This window comes from Mobula hypostoma, chromosome 8 (genome assembly GCF_963921235.1).
Source record: "Mobula hypostoma chromosome 8, sMobHyp1.1, whole genome shotgun sequence".
Lineage (NCBI taxonomy): Eukaryota > Metazoa > Chordata > Chondrichthyes > Myliobatiformes > Myliobatidae > Mobula > Mobula hypostoma.
The window spans coordinates 120,572,178-120,598,952 of record NC_086104.1 but is presented as its reverse complement, the minus strand read 5'-3'; the positions used below and the strand labels follow the sequence as shown (position 1 = coordinate 120,598,952).

Here is a 26,775-nt window from a genome sequence, read left to right as displayed (position 1 = left end):
TCGAAATATTCCATCTGTATCAATGACCAACACAGTCCAAGGATTGTGCTGGGGGCAGCCCGCGAGTGTCACCAACATCGCATGCCCACAACTTACTCACCCTCACCTGAGTGTCTTTGTGGGAGGAAACCGGAGCACTCAGAGGAAACCCATGAGGTTACAGAGTGACATATCGTCTCCTTACTGACAGCAGCACAGGCTGAAACCCAGTTGCTGGTGTTATAATACTCTATGCTGACACTATGATACCGTTTTGCCTTTCTCTAACTTCTGGTTACCATTCCCCTCTGTCTCTCCCCCCCACCCCCATCCCACTCCCCCTTTTAGTTGTATTCCTTATTACACATTCTGGTGGCCCTCTCAGCCACTTCTCTTTTCCTCCCCCACCCACATGACCTGTCCAATACCTCGCTATCGTCCCCCACCGCCTTTCTTTTCTTCCATAGTCTACTCTCTTCTCCTATTAGATTCCATCTTCTGCCCTTCATCTCTTCCACCTATCACGTCCCAGCTTCTTACTTCATCCACCCTTCCCCACTCACCAGTCTACCCTCTCACTTGGACTTACCTAGTACCTGACAGATTGTAAACCTCTCCCTCAGCTTCTGACCCCTTCCTTTTCAGGCCTGATTAAGGGTCTTGCCTGAAACGTTTATTCAATTCTACAGATGCTTTCTGACCTGCTGAGTTCCTCATGCGAGCTATATTAATCTACGGAGAATTACATTATGTCAGCTTGGCTACAATGACATTTTCAAATGGTAAGAGGCAGGAAATCATGGAATATTTGGGACCCGACAAAGGTTACAAAATTGTTCATCACATTGGGCCGAGAGATTTAAAGTTCCCTGTTTTATCCTCCACTCCTGTGGAGACCAGTTTGATGGGTGTACTTAAGGCAGAGTTTAATAGGTTCTCGATTGGACATGGCATCAGTGGTTACGGGGAGAATGTCAGGGAGTGGGGCTGAGGAGGGGAAAAAAGAATCAGTCATGATTGATTAGCAAAGCAGATTTGCTGGGACAAATGGTCTAACTCTGCTCCTGTAACTTTTGTCTATGGTTTCACGGAATTCTGAGGATTTCAAACCACAAGTCTACGCTCTGCATCAGTAACCAGGATGTCTCACTGCCCGGCAGGCTGAATATCTTTTACACCCAGGTTGATGCACAGAAGAAAGTGCAGGTGAGGAAGGCACCCCTCCCCCCAGTGGAGCAGACGCTCCGTCTGGCTGAAGCTGAGGTGAGAAAGACCCTGATCAAGTCAACTCTTGCAAAGCTGCGGAGCCCGATAATATACCAGGTCGGGTTCCAAAAGACTGCACAGCCCAGAAAACTGAGGTGCTGATGAATGTATTCAACATCTCTCTGGAAATGCTCATTGTCCCTTCACTTCAGGACAGCAACCTTCATTCCAGTTCTAAAGAAGCTGACAGTAACCTGTCTAAATGACCATTGTCCGGTGCCATTAACATCAACCATTATGAAATGTTTGAAGTGGCTGGTCATGGAACGCATTAGAGCTTTACTTCCAGTCACATCGGACCCTTTATCGCTTGAATTTGTCCACTGACGATCAGTGACCTCTGCCCTTCACTTTGTGCTGCCCCAATTGGAAAAGGGGGTCTCTTATATCAGGCTGCTGTTATAGATTTCATTTTGGCATTTAACAGCATTACACCTCAGGAAAGAGTGGGGAAACATTTTTTCACTGGGTCTTAACACCTCCTTTGTAATTGAATCTTGGACTTCGTAACAGAAAGGCCACAGTCAGTCTGTGTAGACAGCAATGTCTCTAGTCCCATTACACTGAGCACGGGTACTCTCCAGGGCTGTGTGCCCAGTCCGCCGGAATTCACACTCCTGACACGTGACTCAAAGCGAGTCATCTGGTTTGCAGAGCACACAACAGTGGTTGGGCTCACCAACGGCGATGATGAGTCGGAGTACAGAGAGGATTCTGAACTCCCTGCCGTATCGCATTCAAAGTGTCACCGGCAAATCTGTCTGTGCCTTGTAATATTTAATTTATGAAATTTACTTTGTTTATTTATGTTCAATTAATCTATAGATTTTAATCTTTCTGTTATTGTGCATGTATGTTATGTGTACTATTGTGCTTTACACCTTGGTCCAGAGAAACATTGTATCATTTGACGGTATACATGTATATAATGAAATGACAATAAACTTGACTTGACTCGATGGGAGAGAGAGAAGTGAGAGTGTCCGAGGTGTGTGTGCGGTTTTTGACAATGCTGGCTCAGGCAGCAGGACGTGTAGGCAGAGGCCATGGAGGGGAGGCTTGTTTCTGTCATGTGCAGTTTCTTGCGGTCACAGACAGAGCAGTTACTGTATCAAGCCGCGATGCATCCGGTCAACATGCTTTCTATGATTTGAATAGAGAAGAAAGTTCATGCTGAAACTGAACCCAAACCTTGAAGTTTAAAAATATTGCTTGTCCCTGCCCATGTGTAACAAATAGTTTGCTGCATGAGTGTGCTTAGAGGGTGTGCAGTTACCCATTGAGGATAGTTGAGCCTTGTGTCGAGTTGGAGGGAAGAGACTATATCCGGTGTGTGTGTGTGTGGGGGGGGGGCAGTTTTGACAATGCTGGCTGCTTTACTCAGGCAGCAGAATGTGTAGGCAGAGGCCATGGAGGGGAGGCTTGTTTCTGTGATGTACAATATCTTGTGGCCACATGCAGAGCTGTGACTGTACCAACCGTTGATCCATCCAGTAAAATAGAGAAGGAAGTTCATGCTGAAACTGAATCCAAGACTGCGATGGTTAAAATTATTGTTTGTCCTTGCGGATCCAGTGGTTTGATGTATGAGTGTGCTGGAGGATGTGCAGTTATCCACTGAGGATAGTTGAGCCTTGCTTCTAGTTCTTTGCATTTTTTTCACTTCTCCACCCTCATCACATAGATATATAGATATATACATAGGTATACATGGAGAGGTGTTAAACTGGATTAGACATTGGCTCAATGGAAGAAGCCAGAGAGTGGTAGTAGAAGATTGTTTCTCAGAGTGGAGTGGAGGCCTGTGACTAGTGGTGTGCCACAGGGATCAGTGCTCGGTCCACTGTTATTTGTCATCTATATCAATGATCTGGATGATAATGTGGTAAATTGGATCAGCAAATTTGCTAATGATGCAAAGATTGGAGGTGTAGTGGACAGTGAGGAAGTTTTCAAACCTCGCAGAGGGATTTGGACCAGCTGGAAAATGGCAGATGGAGTTTAATACAGACAAGTGTGAGGTATTGCATTTTGGAAGGACAAACCAAGATAGAACATACAGGGTTAATGGTAAGGCACTGAGGAGTGAAGTGGAACAGAGGGATCTGGGAATACAGATACAAAATTCCCTAAAAGTGGCATCACAGGTAGATAGGGTTGTAAAGAGAGCTTTTGGTACATTGGCCTTTATTAATCAAAATATTGAGTATAAGAGCTGGAATGTTATGATGAGGTTGTATAAAGCATTGGAGAGGCCGAATTTGCAGTATTGTGTTCAGTTTTGGTCACCAAGTTACGAGAAGGATATTAATAAGGTTGAAAGAGTGCAGAGAATGTTTGCAAGGATGTTGCCGGGACTTGAGAAACTCAGTTACAGAGAAAGGTTGAATAGGTGAGGACTTTATTCCCTGAAGCGTAGGAGAATGAGGGGAGATTTGATAGAGGTATATAAAATTATGATGGGTATAGATAGAGTGAAGGCATGCAGGCTTTTTCCACTGAGACAAGAGGAGAAAAAAAAACAGAGGACATGGGTTAAGGGTGAAGGGGGAAAAGTTTAAAGGGAACATGGGGGGGTCTTCTGCATACAGAGAGTGGTGGGAGTGTGGAATGAGCTGCCAGACGAGGTGGTAAATGTGAGTTCTTTTTTAACATTTAAGAATAAATTGGACAGGTACTCGGATGGGAGGTGTATGGAGGGATATGTTCAGTGTGCAGGTCAGTGGGACTAGGCAGAAGATGGTTCGGCACAGCAAAGAAGGGCCAAAAGGCCTGTTTCTGTGCTGTAGATTTTCTATGGTTTCTATGGTCACAAGAGACCCTCAGAATCGTTCTCCATTCAACCTGCAGAACTGAACGCCCTGAACCTGGAATAATTTCAGTTTACCTGTCCCACACACACCAACCTATTCCTAAAATGTGACTACCAGACTAAACACTAGAGCAGGGGTTCTCAATCTGGGGTCTGTGGACCCTTGGTTAATGGTGGGAGTCCATGGCATAAAAAAAGGTTTGGATCCCCTGTACTAGGTTTTTTCAGAATGTTTCATTGTGACTATAAGTTCAAAAGACATGGAAGCATAAATAGACCATTTGGCCCTTTGAGTCTGCTGCGCCATTCCATCGTGGTTGACTTATTTTCTCTCTCAAATCCCATTCTCCTGCCTTCTTCCTATAACCATTGACACCATTACTAATCAAGATCACATCAACCTCTGCTTTAAATATATCCTATGTCTTCGACCCCATCTGGTGCAATGAATTGCTCAGACTCACAACCTTCTGGTTAAAATGATCTCTTATTTCTGCCTTTATTCAAAACATTTCTCTAACTACTTTCCCGCCCTGCCTTGCCGCCTGTGATGAACTAAGCACATTTTACCTGAGTCTTTCTCCTTCCTCGTATTCCTTGCAGAATTGCATCCTCTTTTCTTTCTTCCTCCCTGCACTTACCACTTCTCCTTTCTCAGTGAAAACTAGTCCCTTCTTTGCTACCTCCCCATAGTGTATTTATCTCCTTGAAGCCTCCCACAAACCTCCTCTCCAAGTTCGCTTCATCTGTCAGCTTGGAAACTCTGTCCAGTGCAAAATTTCCAGTCATAAACATATATTCACAAAGGGAATCAACTTCAAAAGTGTAAAGCTAAAATAAATTTATTATCAAATTATATTTGTGTCACCATACACAACCCTAAGAATGAATTTCTTGAGAGCATACACAGTAACTCCAAGAAGCACAATAGAATCAATGAAAGACCGCACCTTAAAGGATGGACAATGAACTGATGTGCGAAGAGAACAAACTGTGCCAATACAACAGAGAAAAGAAACAATAAATATCGAGAACATGAGATGAAAAGTCCTTCAAAGTGAGTCTATAGGTTGTGGGAACAGTTCAATGATCCGATCTACTCTGTACTTCTATTAATTCTGAAAAACATTTTCAGATTTAATTCTTTTCTGTTGCTCAACAAACTCTCAGTCCAGTCTGTTTACAATTCCGTATCTCCTTCGGACATTGGAGACATTTGGCCCCTTGAGTCTAAATCTGACAGTTTATGGGGTGATCCCAACACCCATAATCTATTCGTAAATTCCCGTCAGTTCCTCAGGCTGTGCTGAATAGCTGTACAGTCGGAACGGTTTAAAATAGCCAATTAACCTATCTGGGCTGCACCTTCAATAATGACGTGGTCTCGCATCACCTGATTTTTCAAAACTGTCAACCGGATGCCCCCCATCATCCCTATATATTGATCAAGATACTCCGAACTTTGGATGAGACAATAGGTCCAGGGGATTCGGGTTGCAGAGACAGGGAGGGGTGTGTGGTCCAGAGTGGGGTTACAGAGAGAGGGAGGAGTGTGTGGTCCAGAGTGGGGTTACAGAGAGAGGGAGGGGTGTGTGGTCCAGAGTGGGGTTACAGAGAGAGGGAGGGTGTGGTCCAGAGTGGGGTTACAGAGAGAGGGAGGGCTCTACCTGAGAGACATATACCACAGTGCAGCAGTCCCTAGGCTAAGCTAAAATAATGTCACTGTTGGATTGAATGGGTTAACCATTTGCGAATACTTCCTCATTTTGTTTCCCTTTCCTGATTTAAGTATTCTCTTCAACCATTTTATCCGCACAGTGCAACTGCTGCAGGACAGGACATTGACCCCTGAAGAGTCTGTCTGATTAACTCTGAAGATGAGCAGTGGACCGATCCTGGGTATGTAATTCCATGCTTGTAGCCAACTCTGGCAAGAACTGGTGGTGTGGGATGCTGTACTGAGTCTGGTCATTGATGAGAACTTTGGGACTCTACGTCCTGTTTATTGGTGGTGAGACGTATGGAGTCCGATCATTGGTGGACCTTGTGGGGTTCTCCATCCTGTTTAATGGCGTATGGTTTATTGCTTGTGGTTCTTAATTCCCAGCTTTATCCTGGAATAGATCCACCATGCCCACCAGACTCCTGCCATCTCGTATGTCCCTTTGCCTGTTTTATCCTTCCTTTCCTGCCCATTCTAGTGTCTGTTCAAATGCCTCTTTGAAACCCCTCCTTGGCACCTTCACCCTGAGTCCTCTTGTTGCTGCCACCTCTGCCATGACAAAAATACATTCTACTGATCGACCTTCTCTTTGTCTCTCCTAGCATTCTATTCCCATAGGTCACCCCTTGTCTTGCTTCACTCCAGAGAGAGAGAGAGAGAGAGAGAGAGGGTGAGGGACAGGCAGGAGGAGAGGGAGGAAGGAGAGAGGGAAAGGGAGGAGAGTGGGCGAGAGAGGGAGAGAGGAGGTGCAGAAGGGGGAGGGTGAGAGGGAGATAGGAGGAGAGAGAGTGAAGGGGAGAACAGAAAATGGATGTCCTCCAATCCAGGAGGAGCCATTCTGGTAAGTCTCCACTGAGTTCCCTTCAGCACAATAACTTCCTCTGCGTAGTGCAATGACCGTAACTGCGCACAGTTCCCAGAGTACAGTCTGACCAGTGGCTTGCAACATTGCAACATATCATCACAACTCTTATATTGTGTTCACTGACCCATAAGGGAAGTATACCGTATGCCCCTTTCACCATCCCATCCAGCTATTTTACTACTATCAGACAACAATGGTCTCAGAGCCTCTGCTTATAAACACAAACGATTCTGCAGATGCAGGAAAGTTTGAGCGACACATAGAAAATGCTGAAGGAACTCAATGAGTCAGACCTTCTGTGTAATTTGCTGAGTTTCTCAAGCATTCTTGAACGTGCTGTGCTCGTCAACTTTCCTGCACTTTACCCTGTGGCAACATTCGACACGCTTCCCTGCTAACCACAGCATGGTCAATTTGCATGTCGTGTGCATGCTTACTAACCTCTAAACTTTGGAGACACAAAATACGGCAGATCTGGGAATCTGGAGAAACAAACAACCCACAGGGGGAACTCAGTGTTCAGCAGGTCTGTGGGCAGGAACGGAATCGTAGATGTTTGGGTTGAGACTCTGAATCCGGAGTGAGATTGGAGGGGAGAGGGAGAGTGGTAAATACATATAGCCAGTACACGCATAATACTGGAAGAACACCGCCGATCAGTCAGCATATACAGAGAGGAATGAACAGAGAATATTTGGCACGAGAACCTTCATCAGGATTGGTAAATAAGGGTCCGAACCAGAATAAGGAGGGAGGAAGGGAAGAAACTAAACCCGCCCTACTCACACCTACCCCTCGATCTCCTTCCTCACCATCATTCAATGCCCCAAAGAGTCCTTCCATGTGTTACATCACTTTACCCGAGGTTTTGACGGGGTCATCTACTGTATTCGATGCTCTCAGCCTGGACTCCTCTACATCAGTAAGACCAGACACAGATTGAGGGACTGTTCTGTTGAACATATTCACTCCATCCACTACAAAAGGCAGATCCTTCATTGGCGACCCAGTTCAATACCCATTGCCTTTCTGACATGTCTGTCCATGGCCACCTCTACTGTCACAATGAGGCCAAAGTCAGGTTGAAAGAGAAACACTTCATATCCATCTGGGTAACCTCCCACCTGATGGCAAGAATTTGGATGTCTCTAATATCCATTAATTTCTCTGCCCTCCCCCATCTCTCTATCCATTCCCCATTCTGGTTCCCCTCTCACCCCTTCTCTTCTCGTGCTCATCACCTGCCTCCGATACCCCTCCTCCTTCCATTTCTTCTATTTAGAATGAGCAATGAACCTACCAATCAGCGTGTCTTTGGATGTATGAGGAAGCCACACAGAATGTACAAACTTCTTACAGAGAGCAGTGGGAATTGAAACGTGGTCATTGGTACTGTAAAGTATTGTGCGAACCACTATGTCACCGAACCTCAGGGGACTGTGCCGCACATCAGACAAGCCACCGCAGTGTCACTGCTCAAAGAGTGTCACACTGTCGAACGATGGTAGAGTCAAACAGCACAGGAACCGGCCCTTCAGCCCATCCAGTGCATGTCAACTATGTCAGACCCATTTGCTAGCTTCTTACACATGTAATTTTAAAATGTTCTGATCCAAATATCAGTCTAACTGTATTTTAAATGTAATTGTACTGCCTCATGAACTCTCTCTGGCAGCTTGTTCCAGCTGCAGAGCACCAACTGAGTGAAAAACTTGTATCTTCAGGTTCCATTAAATCTCTCCCCTCTTACCTGAAACAGTAGCCTTCTGGTTCTTAATTCAGTAGACCCTGGTAAAAGACTGGGCGAACTCATCCTGTCTCTACCTCTCATGATTTTATGCACCTCCGGAAGACACTTCACATTCTCCTAGGCTCTAACGAATAAATCCCAAAATGCACAACCTTGGTGAATAACTCAGTCCCTCGAGTCTGCTCAACATTCTCCTAAATCGTCCTGCACTCTCTCCATGTAATGAGCTTTGTATTTCAAAAGACAAGTGAGAGGGAAAAAGGAACATTATTCGAGTGACAGCAATGAGGGACTGTCACACTGTCAGAGGAACAGTACGGAGGGACTGGCTCACTGTCAGGATGACACTACAGAGAGAGTATCAAACTGTCAGAGGGACAGTACTGAGAGAGTGTCACACTGTCACAGGAACAGTATTGAGGGAGTGTCACACTGTCAGAGGGACAGTACTGAGAGAGTGTCACACTGTCACAGGAACAGTATTGAGGGAGTGTCACATTGTCAGAGGGGCAGTACTGAGGGAGTGTCACACTGTCAGAGAGACACAACTGAGTGAGTGTCACAATGTCAGGGGGACAGAATTGAAGCAGTGCCACACTATCAGAGGGGCAGTCGGGAAGGATTGCCACACTGTCAGAAGGAGAACTCTGAGAGAGTGTGACATTGTCAGATGGACAACACTGAGGGAGTGTCAGACTGTCAGAGGGACAGTACGGAGGGTGTGTCACACTTTCAGAGGGACAGTACGGAGGGAGTGTCACACTTTCAGAGGGACATTACTGAGGGACTGTCACACTGTCAGAGGGACAGAACTGAGTGACTGTCACACTGTCACATGGACGGTACTGAGGAAGTGTCACACTGTCAGAGAGATAGTCCTGAGGGAGTGTCGCACTATCATAAGGAATGTACTGAGGGAGTGTCACACTGTCAGAGGGACTGTACTAAGCGTGATAAGGGTAGTCGGGAATGTGTGTCCCACTCTCGGAGGGACAGTACTGACTGACTGTAACACTGTCTCATGGACAGGACTGAGGGAGCATCACAGTGCCTGAAGGACGGTACTGAGAAACTGTCAAACTATCAGAGGGGCAGTACTGAGAGTGTGTCACACTGTCAGATGGACAGTACTGAGGGACAGTCACACTGTCAGAGGGACATTACAAAGCGTCATATGGGAGTTGGGAAAGTGTACAACATGGTCAGTATTGACAACACTGAGAGAGTGTCAGACTGTCAGAAGGACGATACTGAGAGACTATCACACTTTCAGAGGGATAGTACTGTGGGAGTATCACACTGTCAGAGGGTCAGTACTGAGGGAGTTTTACACTGTCTGAGGGACAGTACTAAGCGTCTTAGGGGCAGTTGGGAAGGTCTACAACACTGTCAGAGAAACAACACTTAGGGTGTGTCACACCGTCCGATGGGCAACACTGAAGGAATGTCACTCTGTCAGTGGACGATACTGAGGGAGTGTCACACTGTCAGATGGACGATAAAGAGTGAGTATCACACTTTCAGAGGGATGGTACTGAGGGAGTGACACACTGTCAGAGGGACAGCACAAAGAGTGAGAGGGACACCATTGAGGGAGGGTCCCACTTTCAGACGGACACAACTGAGTGAGAGTCACACTGTCAGATGGATATTAATCAGGGACTGTCACACCGACAGAGGGACAGTACTGAGGGTGTGCCACACTGTTAGGGGGACAGTACTGAGGGAGATCATACTGTCAGAGAGACAGTATTATGCGAGTGTCACACGCCGAGAGTGACAGCACTGAGGGAGTTTCACACTGTCCGAGGGACAGTTTGAAGCGTCATAGGGGCAGTCGGGAACAAGTACCACACTGCAAGAGGGACTTCACTGTTGGAGTGTCACACTGTCAGAGGGAAGATACAGTGTGAGTATCACACTTTCAGAGGGATAGTACTGAGGGAGTGTCACACTGTCAGAGGGACCATACTGAGTGAGTGTTATACTGTCAGAGCGACGATACTGAGTGAGCATCACACTTTCGGAGGGATAGTACTGTGGGAGTGTCACACTGTCAGAGGGTCAGTACTAAGTGTCAGAGGGACGACACCGAGGGAGGGTCACTCTTTCAGACGGACACAACTGAATGAGAGACACACTGTCAGATGGACATTACTGAGGGACTGTCACAGTGACCATGGAAAAGTACTGAGGGCGTGTCACACTGTCTTATGAACAGTACTGGTGGAGTGCCACACTGTCAGAGGGACAGTACTGAGTGACTGTCACACTTTCACATCAACAGTGCTGAAGGAGTGTCACACTGTCAGAGGGACAGTACTGGGGGACTGTCATACTGTCAGAGGGACAGTACTGAGAGAGTGTCACACTGTCAGAAGGACAGTACTGAGGGAGCGTCACACTGTCAGAGGGACGGTACTGAAGGAGTATCACACTGTCAGAGGGATGGTACTGAAGGAGCGTTACATTATCAGAGGGACAGTACTGAGTGATTGCCACTCTGTCAGAAGGATAGTATTGAGGGAGTGTCACACTGTCCGAGGGACAGTAATAATCGAGTGTCACACTGTCAATGGGACAGTATTGAGTGAGTATCTCTCTTTCAGAGGGATAGTACTGAGGGAACATCAAACCATCACAGGGCAGAACTGACGGAGCGCCACACTGACAGAGGGACAGAACTGAGAGAGCTTCTCACTGCCAGAGGGACGGTACTGAAGGAGTGTCACATTGTCAGAAAGTCCGGACTGACGGAGCATCACAGTGCCTGAGCGACGGTACTGGGGAGCGTCAAACTATTAGAGGGACAGTACTGAGGGTGTGTCACACTGTCAGAGGGAAAGTACTATGCGAGTGTTACAAGCTGAGTGGGACAGCACTGAGGGAGTTTCACACTGTCTGAGGGACAATACTAAGGTACAGAGGGACAGCACCGAGGGAGGGTCACAATTTCAGACAGACACAACTGAGCGAGAGTCACACTGTCAGAGGGAAAGTACTGAGGGAGTGTCACACTGTCATACGAACAGTACTGATTGAGTGTTACATTGTCAAAGGGACAGTGCTGAGTGACTGTCACACTGTCACAGGGACAGTGTTGAGAGAGTGTCACACCATCAGAGGGAAAGTACTGAGAGTGTATCACACCGTCAGAGGGTCAGAAATAGGGGAGTGTAACACTGGCAGTTGGACACTACGGAGAGAGCGTCACAGTGTCAGAGGGACGGTACTGAGGGAGAGACACACTGTCAGAGGGACTGAAGGAGTATCAGACTCTCAGAGGGACAGTACGGAAGGAGTATTACATTATCAGAGGGAGAGTACTGAGTGATTGCCACTCTGTCAGAGGGACACTATTGAGGGAGTGTCACTCGGTCAGAGAGACAGTAAGACACAGTTGTCACATTGTCAGAGGGACAAGACTGAGGGACCGTCACAGTGCCTGAGGGACGGTTCTGAGGGAGCGTCAAACTATCAGAAGGACAGTACTGAGGGTGTGTCACACTGTCAGAGGGACAGTATTAAGTGAGTGTCGCACGCTGAGAGGGACAGCACTGAGGGAGTTTCACACTGTCTGAGAGACCGTACAAGGCGTCATAGGGGAAGTCGGGAACGAGTACCACACTGTCAGAGGGACAACACTGAGGGAGTGTCAGATTCTGACAGGGACAGTACTGAAGGAGTGTTACATTGCCACAGGGACAGTACTGAGTGATTGCCACACATCAGAGGGACAGTACTGAGGGAGTTTCACACTCTCTGAGGGACAATAAAAAGTGTCAGAGGGACAGTACTGAGTGATTGTCACACTGTCACATGGATAGTGCTGAGGGAGTGTCACACTGTCAGAGGGACAGTACTGATGGAGTGTCACACTGTCGGTGCGACAGTACTGAGGGAGTGTCACACTGTCAGAGGGGCAGTACTGAGTGACTGTCACAATGACATGTGGACAGTGCTGAAGGAGTGTCACACTGTCTGAGGGAAAATACCGAGAGAGTCTCAAACTGTCAGACAGTCAGAAATGAGGGAGAGTCACACTGCCAGAGGGATGGTACTGAAGCAGCGTCATGCTGTCTGAGGGACAGGACTGAGGGATCGTCAGAGTGCCTGATGGAGGGCACTGAGAGTGCATCAAACTAGCAGAGGGCAGTACTGAGGGTGTGTCACACTGTCACAGGAAGAGTACTAAGTGAGAGTCACACTATCAAAGGGACAGTACTGCGTGAGTTTCATACTGTCAAATGGACAGTTCTATGCATCATGGGGCAGTCGGAATGGTATGTCAACTGTCAGGGGGACAACACTGAGGGAATGTTACATTGTCAGAGGAACGGTACTGAGGGAGTGTCACACTGTCAGAGGGACAATACTGAGGGAGTGTCACGCAATCAGAGGGATGGTACTGAGGGAGTGTCACACTGTCAGAGGGACGATACTGTGTGAGTATCACAATTTCAGAGGGATAGAACTGAGGGAGACCACACTGTCAGAGGGACAGTACTGAGGGAGTTTCACACTGATTAAGGGACAATACTAAGCGTCATAGTGGTAGTCGGAGGGTGTGCCACAGTGTCAGAGAGACAAAACTGAGGGAGCGTCAAACTCTCAGAGGGACAGTACTGAGGGAGTGTCACACTGTCAGAAGGACAGTACTGAGGGAGTGTCACACTGTCAGCGGGACAGTACTGAGGGAGCATCACACTGTCAGAGGGACAGTACTGAGGGAGTGTCACACTGTCAGAGGGACAGTACTGAGGGAGTGTCACACTGTCAGTGGGACAGTACTGAGGGAGTGTCACACTGTCAGAGGGACAGTACTGAGGGAGAGTCACACTGTCAGCGGGACCATACTGAGGGAGTGTCATACTGTCAGAGGGTTGATTCTGACGGAGCGCCGCACTGTTAGAGGTACAGAACTGAGGGAGCGTCACAGTGCCAGAATGACAGTACTGAAGGAGCGTTTCACTATCAGAGCGACAGTACTGAGGGTGTGTCACACTGTCAGAGGGACAGTACTGAGTGAGTGTCAGACTGTCAGAGGGACAGTACTGAGGGAGTGTCACACTGTCAGAGGGACAGTACTGTGGGAGTGTCACATTGTCAGTGGGACAGTACTGAGGGAGTGTCACACTGTCAGTGGGACAGTACTGAGGGAGTGTCACACTGTCAGAGGGACAGTACTGAGTGAGTGCACACAGTTCAAGGAACCATACTAAGCGAGTGTCACATTCTCAGAGGGTCAGTACTGAGCAAGTTTCACACTGTCTGAATGACAGTACTAAGTGATGAGCAGTCTGATGGGGCGTCACACTGCCAGAGGGACGATATAGATTGAGGGACAGTACTGAGGGAGTGTCACACTGTCAGAGGGACAGTACTGAGAGAGTGTCACTCTGTCATAGGAACAATACTGAGGGAGTGTCACACTCTCAGAGGGACAGTACTGAGGGAGTGTCACACTGTCATATGAACAGTACTGTGGGAGTGTCACACTGTCAGAGTGACAGTAGTGATGGAATATCACACTGTGAGGATGAGCACTGAGGGAGTGTCACACTTTCATATGAACAGAACTGAGGGAGTGTCACAATGTCAGAGGGACAGTGCAGATGTACTGTTACACTGTCAGAGGGACAGTACTGGGTGACTTTCACACTGTCACATGGACAGTGCTGAGGGAGTGAAATACTGTCAGAGGAACAGTACTGAGAGAGTGTCAAAGTATCAGAGGGACAGTATTGAGGTGTGTCACACTGACTGAGGGACAGTACTGAGGGAGTGTCACACTGTCAGAGTGACAGTAGTGATGGAATGTCACACTGTGAGGATGAGCACTGAGGGAGTGTCACACTTTCATATGAACAGTGCTGCAGGAGTGTCACACTGTCAGAGGAACAGAACTGATGGAATGTCACACTGTCAGAGGGACTGTACTAAGTGACTGTCACACTGCCACATGGACAGTGCTGAGAGAGTGTCACACTATCTGAGGGACAGTACTGAGAGAGTGTCACACAGTCAGAAGTACAGTACTGAAGGAGTGTCACACTATCAGATGGACGGTGCAGCGAGAGTTTCACTCATTCAGAGGGACAGTACTGAGGGAGTTTCACACTGTCTGAGGGACAGTACTAAGCATCAGAGTGGCAGTCGGGAAGGTGTGCAACACTCTGAAAGGAACAACACTGAGGGATTGTCACACACTCAAAGGGACGATACTAAGGGAGTGTCATACTGTCAGAGGGACGATTGTGAGTATCACAATTTCAGAGGGATAGTACTGAGAGAGGGTCAAACTGTCAGAGGGAAAGTACTGAGGGGGTTTCACACTGCCTGAGGGACAATACTCAGCGTAAGAGGGAGCACTGAGGGAGGGTCACACTTTCAGACAGACACAACTGATTGAGAGTCAAACTGTCAGAAGGACAGTATTGAGGGAGTGTCACACTGTCATATGAACAATACTGAGGGAGTGTCACACTGTCAGAGGGACAGCACTGATGGAGTGTCACACTGTGGGACAGCACTGAGGGAGTGTCACACTGTCAGAGGGACATTACTGAGTGACAGTCATACTGACACATGGACAGGGCTGAGGGAGCGTTACACTGTCAGAGGGACAGAACTGAGGGTGTGTCACACTGTAAGAGGGACGGTACTGAGGGACTGTTACACTGACAGACGGTCAGTACTGAGGGAGTGTCACACTATCAGAGGGACAGTACAGACTGGGCACCATACTGTTAGAGGGACAACAGTGAGGGAGTGTTACACTGTCAGATGGACAACACTGAGGGAGTGTCAGACTATCAGAGGGACAGTATTGAGGGTGTGTCACACTGTCAGAGGAACGGTACTGAGGGAGCAACACACTTTCAGAGGGACGTTACTGACGAAGCGCTACACTGTCAGAAGGACAGAACTGAGGGAGTGTCACACTGCCAGAGGAATGGTACCGAGGGATGTCAAACTATCAGAGGGACAGTACTGAGTTTGTGTGACACTGTCAGAGGGACAGTACTAAGCGAGTGTGACACGCTGAACTGGACTGAACTGAGGGAGTTTCACATTGTCTGAGGGACAGTATGAAGCGTCATAGGGGCAGTCAGGATGTTGTACCACACTGACAGACAGACAAAACTGAGAGAGTGTCGGACTGTCAGAGGGACGATACTGAGGAAGTGTCACACTGTCAGAGGGACGATACAGAGTGAGTATCACATTTTCAGAGAGATAGCACAGTGGGAGTTTCACGCTGTCAGACGGATCATTCTGAGGTACTGTCACAGTGCCAGAGGAACGATACTGAGTATCACACTTTCAGAGCGATAGTACTGTGGGAGTGTCACACTGTCATAGGGAGAGTACTGAGTGACTGTCACACTGTCACATGGACATTGCTGAGAGAGTGTCACACTGTCTAAGGGACAGTACTGAGAGAGTGTCACACTGTCGACTGGTCGGTACTGAGGAAGCGTCACACTGTCAGAGGCATGGCAGAAACGGAAAGCCACACATTCAGAGGGACAGCACTGAGGGAGTGTTGCACTGTGAGATGGACAACACTGAGGGAGTGTCAGACTTTCAGAGGGACAGTACTGAGGGTGTGTCAGACTGTCAGAGGAACGGTACTGAGGGAGCACCGCACTTTCAGAGGGAAGTTACTGACGTAGCACCACACTGTCAGAAGGACTGAACTGAGGGAGCGTCACACTGCTAGTGGGACGGTAACGAGGGATGTCAAACTATCAGAGGGACAGTACTGAGCTTGTGTCACACTGTCAGAGGGACAGTACTAAGTGAGTATGACACGCTGAAAGGGATTGAACTGAAGGAGTTTCACATTGTCCGAGGGACCGTATGAAGCATCATAGGGGCAGTTAGGGCGGTGTACCACACTGTCAAAGAGACAACACTGAGGGAGTTCAGACGGTCAGAGGGACAGTCCTGAGTGCCTGTCACACTGTTAGAGGGACAGGACTGAAGGAGCGTCACTCTGCCAGAGGGTCGGTACTGAGGGTGTGCCACACTGTCCGAAGGACGGTACTGAAGGAGCGTCAAACTATCAGAGGGACAGAACGGATGGTCTGTTACATTGTCAGAGGGACAGTACTAATTGAGTGTTACACGCTGAGAGGGACAGTACTGAGGTATTTTCACATTGTCTGAGGGACAGTACGAAGCGTCATAGGGGCCGTCAGGAAGGTGGACTAAACTTTCAGGAGGATAGTACTGGGGAGAGTTACACTGTCAGAGGGATCATACTGAGGGACTTGGTCAGAGGGACGATACTGAGTGAGTATTACACTTCCAGAGGGATAGTACTGTGGGAGTGTCACACCGTCAGAGGGTCAGTACTGAGGGAGTTTCAGACTGTCAGGGGGACGATACAGAGTGTTTATGATTCTTTTAGAGGGACATTACTGAGGGAGTGTCACACATTCAGAGGGACAGTACTGATGGAGTGTCACAGTCTAAGATGGACAGCTCTGAGTGACTGTCACCCTGTCACATGGACAGTGCTGAGAGAGTGTCACACTATCAGAGGGTCAGTACTGAGGGTGTGTCACTCTGTCAGAGGGCGGTAATGAAGGACTGTACTGCGGGAATGTCACACCTTCAGTCGTGAGGGAGTGCCACACTGCTAGAGGGACAGCAGTGAGGGAGTGCTGCACTGTCAGATGGACAACCCTGAGGGAGTGTCAGACTGTCAGAGGGACAGTACTGAAAGAGTGTCACACTGTCAGAGGGACAGTACTGAGGGAGTGTCACACTGTAGGAGGGACAGTACTGAGGGAGTGTCACACTGTCAGAAGGTCTGTACTAAGCGAATGTCACACTGACAGAGGGACGTTACTGACGGAGCGCCACACTGAACTGACAGAACTGAGGGAGCGTCACACTGCCAGAGGGACGGTATTGAAGGGAGCGTCAAACCATCAAAGGGACAGTACTCTGTGTCATAGGGGCAGTCGGGAGAGTGTACGGCACTGTCAGAGCGACAACACTGATGGAGCGTCACACTGTCAGAGGGACGATACAGAGTGAGTATCACGTTTCAGAGGGATAGTACTGAGGCAGTTTCACACTGTCAGATGGAGCATTCTGAGGGAATTTTACACTGTCAGAGGGACGACACTTTCAGAGCGATAGTACTGTGCGAGTGTCACACTTGCAGAGGGTCTGTACTGAGGGAGTTCCACGCTGTCAGAGAGACGATACAGATTGAGTATCAGATTTTTAGAGGGATAGTAATGAGAGAGTGCAACACTGTCAGGGGGACAGTACTGATGGAGTGTCACACTGTCATAGGGGCAGTAATGAGTGACTGTCACATGGTCACATGGACAATACTGAGGGAGTGTCTTACTGTTGGAGGAACAGTACTAAGCGAGTGTCACACACTGAGGGGGACTGCACTGAGGGAGTTTCACACTCTCTGAGGGACAGTTTGAACCGTCATAGGGGTAGTCGAGACGGTGCACCACACTGTCAGAGGGACAACACTAAGGGAGTGTCACACTGTCTGATAGACGATACTGAGGGCGTGTCACACTGTCAGAGGGATAATACAGAGTGAGTGTCACAGTTTCAGAGGGATATTACTGAGGGAGTTTCACACTTTCAGATGGAGCATTCTGAGGGAGTGTCACACTGTCAGAGGGACGATACTGAGTGAGTATCACACTTTCAGACCGATAGTACTGTGGGAGAGTCACACTGTCTAGGATCATTACTTAGGGAGTTTCTCACTGTCAGAGGGACGATACAGAGTGAGTATCAGACTTTTAGAGGGATGGTACTGAGAGAGTGCCATAATGTCAGCGGGACAATACTGAGGGTATGTCACTCTATAAGCAGGACAGTTCTGAAGGATTGTCACACCTTCATATGAACAGTCCTGCGGGAGGTTCACACTGTCAGAGGGACCGTACTGATGGAGTGTCACACTGTCATAGGGACAGTACTGAGTGACTGTCACACTATCATATGTACAGTGCTGAGAGAGTGTCACACTGTCTAAGGAACAGTACTGAGGGAATGTCTGACTGTCGGAGGGACAGTATTGAGGGAGTGTCACACTGCAAGAGGGACAGTGCAGATGGAGTGTCATACTGTCACATGGACAGGGCTGAGGGACTGTTACAATGTCAGAGGGACAGTACGGAGAGAATGTAAAACTGCCAGAGGGACAGTGCAGATGGAGTGTCACACTGTCAGAGGGACAGTACTGAGTGACTGTCACACTCTCACATGGAAAGTGCTGAGAGAGTGTCAAACTGTCAGATGGACAGTACTGAGGGAGTGTCTCACATCAGAGGGACGGTACAAATGGAGCGTCATACTGTTAGAGGGACAAAACTGAGGGAGCGTTACATTGTCTGAGGGACAGTACTGAGGGAGTGTCGCACTGTCAGAGGGCAGTACTGAGGGAGTGTCACACTGTCAGATGGACAGTACTAATTGAGTTTTACGCTGTCAGAGGGACAAGACTGAGGGTCCGTCATAGTGCCTGAGGGACGGTACTGACGGACGTCAAACTATCGGAAGGACAGTACTGAGGGTGTGTCACACTGTCAGAGGAATGGTACGGAGGGAGCACCACACTTTCAGAGGGACGTTACTGATGAAGCGCTACCCTGTCAGAAGGACCGAACTGAGGGAGCGTCACACTGCCAGAGAGGCGGTACCGAGGGATGTCAAACTATCAGAGGGACAGTACTGAGTTTTTGTTACACTATCAGAGGGACAGTACTGAGTCAGTGTCACACTATCAGAGGGACAGTACTGAGTCAGTGTCTTACTGTCAGAGGGACAATACTAAGCGAGTGTGACACGCTGAGAGGGACTGAACTGAAGGAGTTTCACACTGTCTATAGGACAGTATGAAGTGTAATAGGGGCAGTCAGGACGATGTACCACACTGCCAGAGAGACAACACTGAGGGAGTGTCAGACTGTTAGAGGGACGATACTGACAAAGTGTCAGACTGTCAGAGGGACGATACAGAGTGAGTATCACATTTTCAGAGGGATAGTACAGTGGGAGTTTCACACTGTCAGACGGATCATTCTGAGGTACTGTCACAGCGCCAGAGGAACGATACTGAGTGAGTATCACACTTTCAGAGGGATAGTACTGAGGGTGTGTCACACTGTCAGAGGGACAGTACTGAGGGTGTGTCACACTGTCATAGGGAGAGTACTGAGTGACTGTCACACTGTCACATGGACAGTTCTGAGAGAGTGTCACACTGTATAAAGGACAATACTGAGAGAGTATCACACTGCCTGACGGACGGTACTGAGGAAGCATCACAATGTCAAAGGCACGGCAGAAACGGAGCGCCACACAGTCAGAGTGACAACACTGAGGGAGTGTTACACTGTCCAATGGACAACACTGAGGGAGTGTCAGACGGTCAGAGGAACGGTCCTGAGTGAGTATCACACTGTCAGAGGGATGGTACTGAAGGAGCGTCAAACTATCAGAGGGACAGTACTGATGGTGTGTTACACTGTCAGAGGGACTGTACTAATCGAGTATCACTCGGTGAAACGGACAGTACTGAGGTATTTTCACACTGTCTGAGGGACAGTACAAAGCATCATAGGGGCAGACGGGAAGGTGTAACACACTTTCAGAGGGATAGTAATGGAGAGAGTCACACTGTCAGAGGGATCATACTGAGGGAGTGTCACACTGTCAGAGGGTCAATACTGAGGGAGTTTCAGAGTGTCAGAGGGACGATACAGAGTGCGTATCATTCTTGTAGAGAGACAGTACTGACAGAGTGTCACACTGTCAGAGGGACATTACTGAGGGAGTGTCACACTGTCAGAGGATCAGTACTGAGGGAGTGTCACATTGTCAGAGGGACAATACTGAGGGAGTGTCACACTGTCAGAGGGACGGTACTGAGAGAGTGTCACACTGTAGAAGGGACAAGACTGAGGGAGCGCCACACTGTCAGAGGGACAAAACTGAGGGAGCATCACACTGCCAGATATACGGTACTGAGGGAGCGTCAAACTGTCAGTTAGACGATACTGAGGGAGTGTCACGCTGTCAGAGAGACGATGCAGAGTGAGTATCACGGTTTCAGAGGGGTAGTACTGAGGCAATTTCACACTGTCAGACGGAGCATTCTGAGGGAATATTACACAGTCAGAGGGACGACACTTTCAGAGCGATAGTTCTGTGGGAGTGTCACACAGTCAGAGGGTCTGTACTGAGGGAGCTACACACTGTCAGAGAGCCGATACAGATTGAGTATCAGATTTTTAGTGAGATAGTACTGAGGGAGTGTCACATTGTCAGAGGAAAATTACTGAGGGAGTGTCACACTGTGATAGGGACAATACTGAGAGATTGTCACACTGTCAGAGGGACAGTACTGAGGGAGTGTCACACTGTCAGAGGAAAAGTACTGATGGAGTGTCACACTGTGATAGGGACAGTACCGAGAGATTGTCACACAGTCAGAGGGACAGTACTGAGGGAGTGTCACACTGTCAGACGGACAGTAAAGATGAAGCGTCACATTGTCAGAGGCACGGCAGAAACTTAGCGCCACACTGTCAGAGGGACAACAATAGGCGAGTGTCACAGTGCCTGAGGGACGGTACTCTCGGATCGTCAAACTATCAGAAGGACAGATCTGAGGGTGTGTCACACTGGCAGCGGAACGGTACTGAGTGAGCACCACACTGTCAGAGGGACAGTACTGAGGGAGTGTCTTACTCTTAGAGGAACAGTACTAAGCGAGTGTCACACACTGAGGGTGACTGTACTGAGGGAGTTTCACGTTGTCTGAGGGACAGTATGAAGCATCTTAGGGGCAGTCGGGACGGTGTACCACACTGTCAGAGGGACAATGCTGAAGGAGTGTCATACTGTCAGATAGACGATATAGAGGCAGTGTCACGCTGTCAGAGGGACGATACAGAGTGAATATCACACTTTCAGAGGGATAGTACTGAGGGAGTTTCACACTGTCAGACGGAGCATTCTGAGGGACTGTCCCAGTGTCAGAGGAATGATACTGAGTGAGTATCACACTTTCAGAGCAATACTACTGCAGGAGTGTCACACTGTCATAGGGACAGTACTGAGTGACTGTCACACAATCATACGGACAGTGCTGAGGGAGTGACACACTGTCTAAGGGACAGTACTGAGAGAGTGTCCCACTGTCAGAGGGACAGTACTGAGGGCTTGTCACACTGTCAGAGGGATAGTACTGAGGGAGTGTCACACTCACAGGGATGGTACTGAGGGAATGTCACACTTTTAGAGGTGTAAGGGGGTTTTGTCGTTTATGTTACTGAGTAGGCTAATTAAAATGGCTTTTTTGTTATGTTACACTTGAGAATGCTTCTTCGTTATGTTAAACGCTGAGAAAGTTCTTGTGCTAGCAGCTTGTTTTGGGTTACAGTGTGATAAGAATATGTGCGAACCAATTGGGATAGTTGTTATGTTTTTGGTGTATTTGAAGATATTGTTTGTGCGGGGTTTTGGGGGAAAAGGCGGGAGAGAGAGACAGAGGATGGACCAGATGCTGTGATGACCGCTAACTGGTTGGACCCCAAGCAGGGCTTTCGGCGAGGAGAGGAGACGGAGACAGACTTGCGTGGAGTGTCTGGTTGACCACCGTTGTTGGTCCCAGGCGGCCGGTCGAGGTGGTCCGAGGGATTGCAGGGTGAAGAGGAAGGGTCCTGACCTCCAACTGTTTGTGCACGAAGAGATTGAACTTTGATAAGTGTGGCGCCTTTTATTTTCCTTTTATATTTTTTCTCTATTAATTATATAGTTCCAGTAATATCTATAAACTGTAAATCATTTAATCGTATCTGGTGTATTGTCTGTTATTGGCGGGGTGGGGTACATCACACAGCATCCACACAAACTAATTACCCAGTTTGGCGCGGCCAAGAGCTGAGCGAGCCGAGTGACCCTAAGGTTGGCCAGGGAGCTACAGAGGGCTATACTGGTGGGGTGTCACACTGTCAGAGATACAGTACTGACTGTGTGTCACACTGTCAGAGGGGGACACTGAGTGTGGAAGCTGTATCATCAGACAGCAGCGTGCAAAAGATTCTTGAGCTTGTTTAGTGACAGCTCGTACACTTGTCCATTCTGCGGACGGGCGGAATCAGTGCACCACGCGGACACAGAATGTGAGAGGTTGCAGACCCTGTTTCCCGTATCTCAGAGCTGCTGCTACGGTTCTGGGAGCACTTTAGTCCGGCGTTCCTCATCTACGGCCCCCAGTTCAGAATGGAGCGGGGCAAAAGGAGTATCTCCTGGTGGACATGGACCCGGGCCTGGCCAAGATGGCCAACAGTGGGTCTAGGCGGCAGAAGTTGGAGGGCGATAACCGGTGCGTCTGCTTCCAATTTTCCAAGGATACACCCATGCCCAGATGTCCTTGGAAAGGCAGCACGTGGTCAAGACGAACACAGTGGGGGATTTCCGTGTGCGGAGGTCCCAACACGATCTAAACTGTTACATCGTCAGTAGGAACCATATTGGAATTCGTAAATATTGATTGTCTTGTGTCAATATGTTGGAGAAAAACTTTTATAGTTTTGATTATTAAAAAAGGGACAGGACTAAGGGAGTGTCACGCTATCATTGAGACAGCACTGAGGGAGTGTTACCCTGTCCCAGTGATAGCTCTAATGCAGTGTCAGACTACAGGCCACTTTTCTGAAAATTCATTCTTGCCCGGCTGTCCTTGGAGAGGGAGCACAGTGACACAATGGGTACAATGGGGGAGTTCAGGGAGTGTGGGGCTCCTGGTGTGTTGACTGTTTTATTGACATTAGTAACCATGTTTTAGTTTGAATACACTATATTTTAATTTAATTTTAATTTTAATATTGACTGCTGTATCTTGTGTATATGTAACGTAAATAAACTTTTAAACTTTGTAAGTAAAAAGGGCTGTACTAAGGCGAGTCACACTGTCACGAGGATGGTACTGAGAGAGTGTCACACTGTCAGAGGAACAGTACTGAGGAAGAGTCACACTGTCAGACAATAAAGGACATTACTAATGGAATGTCAGACTGCAGGCTACTTTTCTGAGGATTCATTCCTGCCCGTCCTTCCTTGGAGAGGGAGCAGGCAGTTGCAATGGGTACAATGGGGGGAGACCGGGAATGTGGGCCCCCTGGGGGGATGACTGTTTTATAGACAGTAGTAACCATTTATCAATTGAGTATATTGATTGTCTTGTAAATATTGACTGTCTGTATCTTCTGTATATGCAAAGTAAATAAACTTTTATTAAATTGTAAGAAAAAAGGGCAGTACGAAGGGTGATGTCAAACTGACAAAGGGACGTTACTGAGCGAGTGTCACACTGTCAGAGCGACGGTACTGAGGGGATGTCACACTGTCAGAGGGACAGTACAGAGGAAGTGTCGCATTGTCAGAGGGACAGTACTGAGTAAGTGTCAAACTATCAGAGAAATTGTAATGAGGGAGTGTCACACTGTCAGAGGGACGGTATGAGGGGTTGTCACACTGTCACAGCGACAGTACTGAGAGAGTGTCACTCTGTCAGAGGGACAGCACTGAGTGAATGTTACGTTTTCTCAGCGTCAGTACTGAGGGAGTATCATACTTTCAGAGGGACAGTACTGAGGGAGTGTCACACTGTCAGAGGGACAGCACTGAGTGAATGTTACGTTTTCTCAGCGTCAGTACTGAGGGAGTATCATACTTTCAGAGCGACAGTACTGAGGGTGTGTCACACTGTCAGAGGGACTGTACTTAATGAGTGGCACACTCTTACAGGGACGGTTATGAGGGAGTGTCACACTGCCAGAGGGATGGTATGAGGGTTTGCCACACTGTCAGAACGACAGTACTGAGGGAATGTCACACTGTCACAGGGATGGTACTGAGGGTGTGTCACACGGCACTGTCAGAAGGACAGTACAGAAGAAGTGTCACACTGTCAGATGGACTGTACTGAGGAAGTGTCATACTATCAGAGGAAAAGTACTGAGGGAGTGTTACACTGTCAGAGGGACTGTATTTAATGAGCGGCACACTCTTGCAGGGATGGTAATGAGTCTGTGTCACACTGTCAGAAGGACGGTATGAGGGGTTGTCACACTGTCAGAGCGACAGTACTGAGGGAGTGTCAGACTGTCAGAGGGATAGGACTGAGGGAGTGTCACACAGTCAGAGGGACAGTACTGGGGGAGTGTCACACTGTCATGAGCGACGGTACTGAGGGGGTGTCACACGGTCAGAGGGACGGTACAGAAAAAGTATCACACTGTCATAAGGACAGTACTGAGGGAGTGTCACACTGTCAGAGGGACGGTACTTAATGAGAGGCACACACTTACAGGGACGGTAACGAGGCAGTGTTACACTGTCAGAGGGCCGGTATGAGGGGTTGTCACTCTGTCAGAGCAACAGTACTGAAGAAGTGTCAAGATGTTAGGAGGACGGTACTGAGGGGTTGTCGCACTGTGAGAGGAGCAGTACTAAGGGAGTGGCAGACTGTCAGAGGGAAGGTACTGAGGGGTTGTCACAATGTCAGAGGTACGGTACTGAGGTGTTGTCTCACTGTGAGAGGGACAGTACCAAGGGAGGGTCACACTGTCAGAGGGATAATACTGAAGGAGTGTCACCTTGTCAGAGGTACAGTACTGAGGGAGTGTCACATTCAGAGGGACAATATTGAGGGAATGTCACACCTTCAGACGGACGGTACTGAAGGAGCGTCACACAGTCAGAGGGACAGCACTGAGTGAATGTTACGTTTTCTAAGCGTCAGTACTGAGGGAGTGTCATACTGTCAGAGGGACAGTACTGAAGGAGTGTACTGTCAGAGCCACGGTACTTAAGGAGTGTCACAATGTCAGAGGTACAGTACTGAGGGGTCGTCACACTGTGAGAGGGACAGTACTGAGGGAGTCTCACACTGTCAGAGGGATAGTACTGAGAGAGTGTCACACTGTCAGAGGGACAGCACTGAGTGAATGTTACGTTTTCTAAGCGTCAGTACTGAGGGAATGTCGTACTGTCAGAGGGACAGTACTGAGTGTGTGTCACACTGTCATAGGGACGGTACTTAATGAGTGGCACACTCTTACAGGGGCGGTAATGAGGGAGTGTGACACTGTTAGAGCGACAGTACTGAGGGGTTGTCGCGCTGTGAGAGGAATAGTACTGAGGGAGTGGCACACTGTCAGAGGGACGGTACTGAGGGGTTGTCACACTGTCAGAGGGAAGGTACTTAAGAACTGTCACAATGTCAGAGGTACGGTACTGAGGGGTTGTCTCACTGTGAGAGGGACAGTACCGAGGGAGGGTCAAGCTGTCAGAGGGATAATACTGAGGGAGTGTCACATTGTCAGAGGTACAGTACTGAGGGAGTGTCACATTCAGAGGGACGACATTGAGGGAATGTCACACTTTCAGACGGACGGTACTGAGGGGGCGTCACACAGTCAGAGGGACAGCACTGAGTGTATGTTGCGTTTTCTAAGCGTCAATACTGAACGAGTGTCACACTGTCAGAGGGACAGCTCTGAGGAAGTGTCACATTGTGAGAGGGATGGTACTGAGGAAGTGTTACACTTTCAGAGGGTCAGTAGTGAAGGAGTCTCACACTGTCAGAGGGACAGTACTGAGGGGTTGTCACACTATCAGAGGGAGAGTACTGAGGGAGTGTCCCATGTCAGAGGGATAGTACTGAGGGAGTGTCACACTGTCAGATGGACAGTACCTAAGGAATGTCACACTGTCAGAGGAACAGTACTGAGGGGGTGTCACACTCTCTGAGGGACAGCACTGAGTGAATGTTATGTTTTCTAAGCATCAGTACTGAGGGAATGTCGCACCGTCAGAGGGACAGTACTGAGGGTTTGTCACACTGTGAGAGGGACAGTACTGAGGGAGTGTCACGCTGTCAGAGCGACTGTACTGAGGAAGTGTCACACTGTCAGAGTGACAGTACTGAGAGAGTGTCACACTCAGAGGGACGGCACTGAGGGATTGTCACACTTTCAGACGGACAGCACTGAGGGAGTGTCACACTGTCAGAGGGACGGTACTGAAGGAGTGTCACAATGTCAGAGGTACGGTACTGAGGGGTCGTCACACTGTGAGTGGGACAGTACTGAGGGAGTCTCACACTGTCAGAGGGACAGCACTGAGTGAATGTTACGTTTTCTAAGCGTCAGTACTGAGGGACTGTCGTACTCTCAGAGGGACAGTACTGAGTGTGTGTCACATTGTCATAGGGACCGTACTTAATGAGTGGCACACTCTTACAGGGATGTTAATGAGGGAGTGTGACACTGTCAGAGGGACAGTATGAGGTTTTGTCACACTGTCAGAAC

General features: G+C 48.5%; 1 pseudogene; it reads left to right on the top strand.

The window, feature by feature from the left end:
* Window positions 1-5,892: 5,892 nt before the first annotated feature.
* The window catches only part of LOC134350227 (myelin-associated glycoprotein-like), a 58,935-nt pseudogene continuing 38,052 nt past the window's right edge, over window positions 5,893-26,775 (top strand).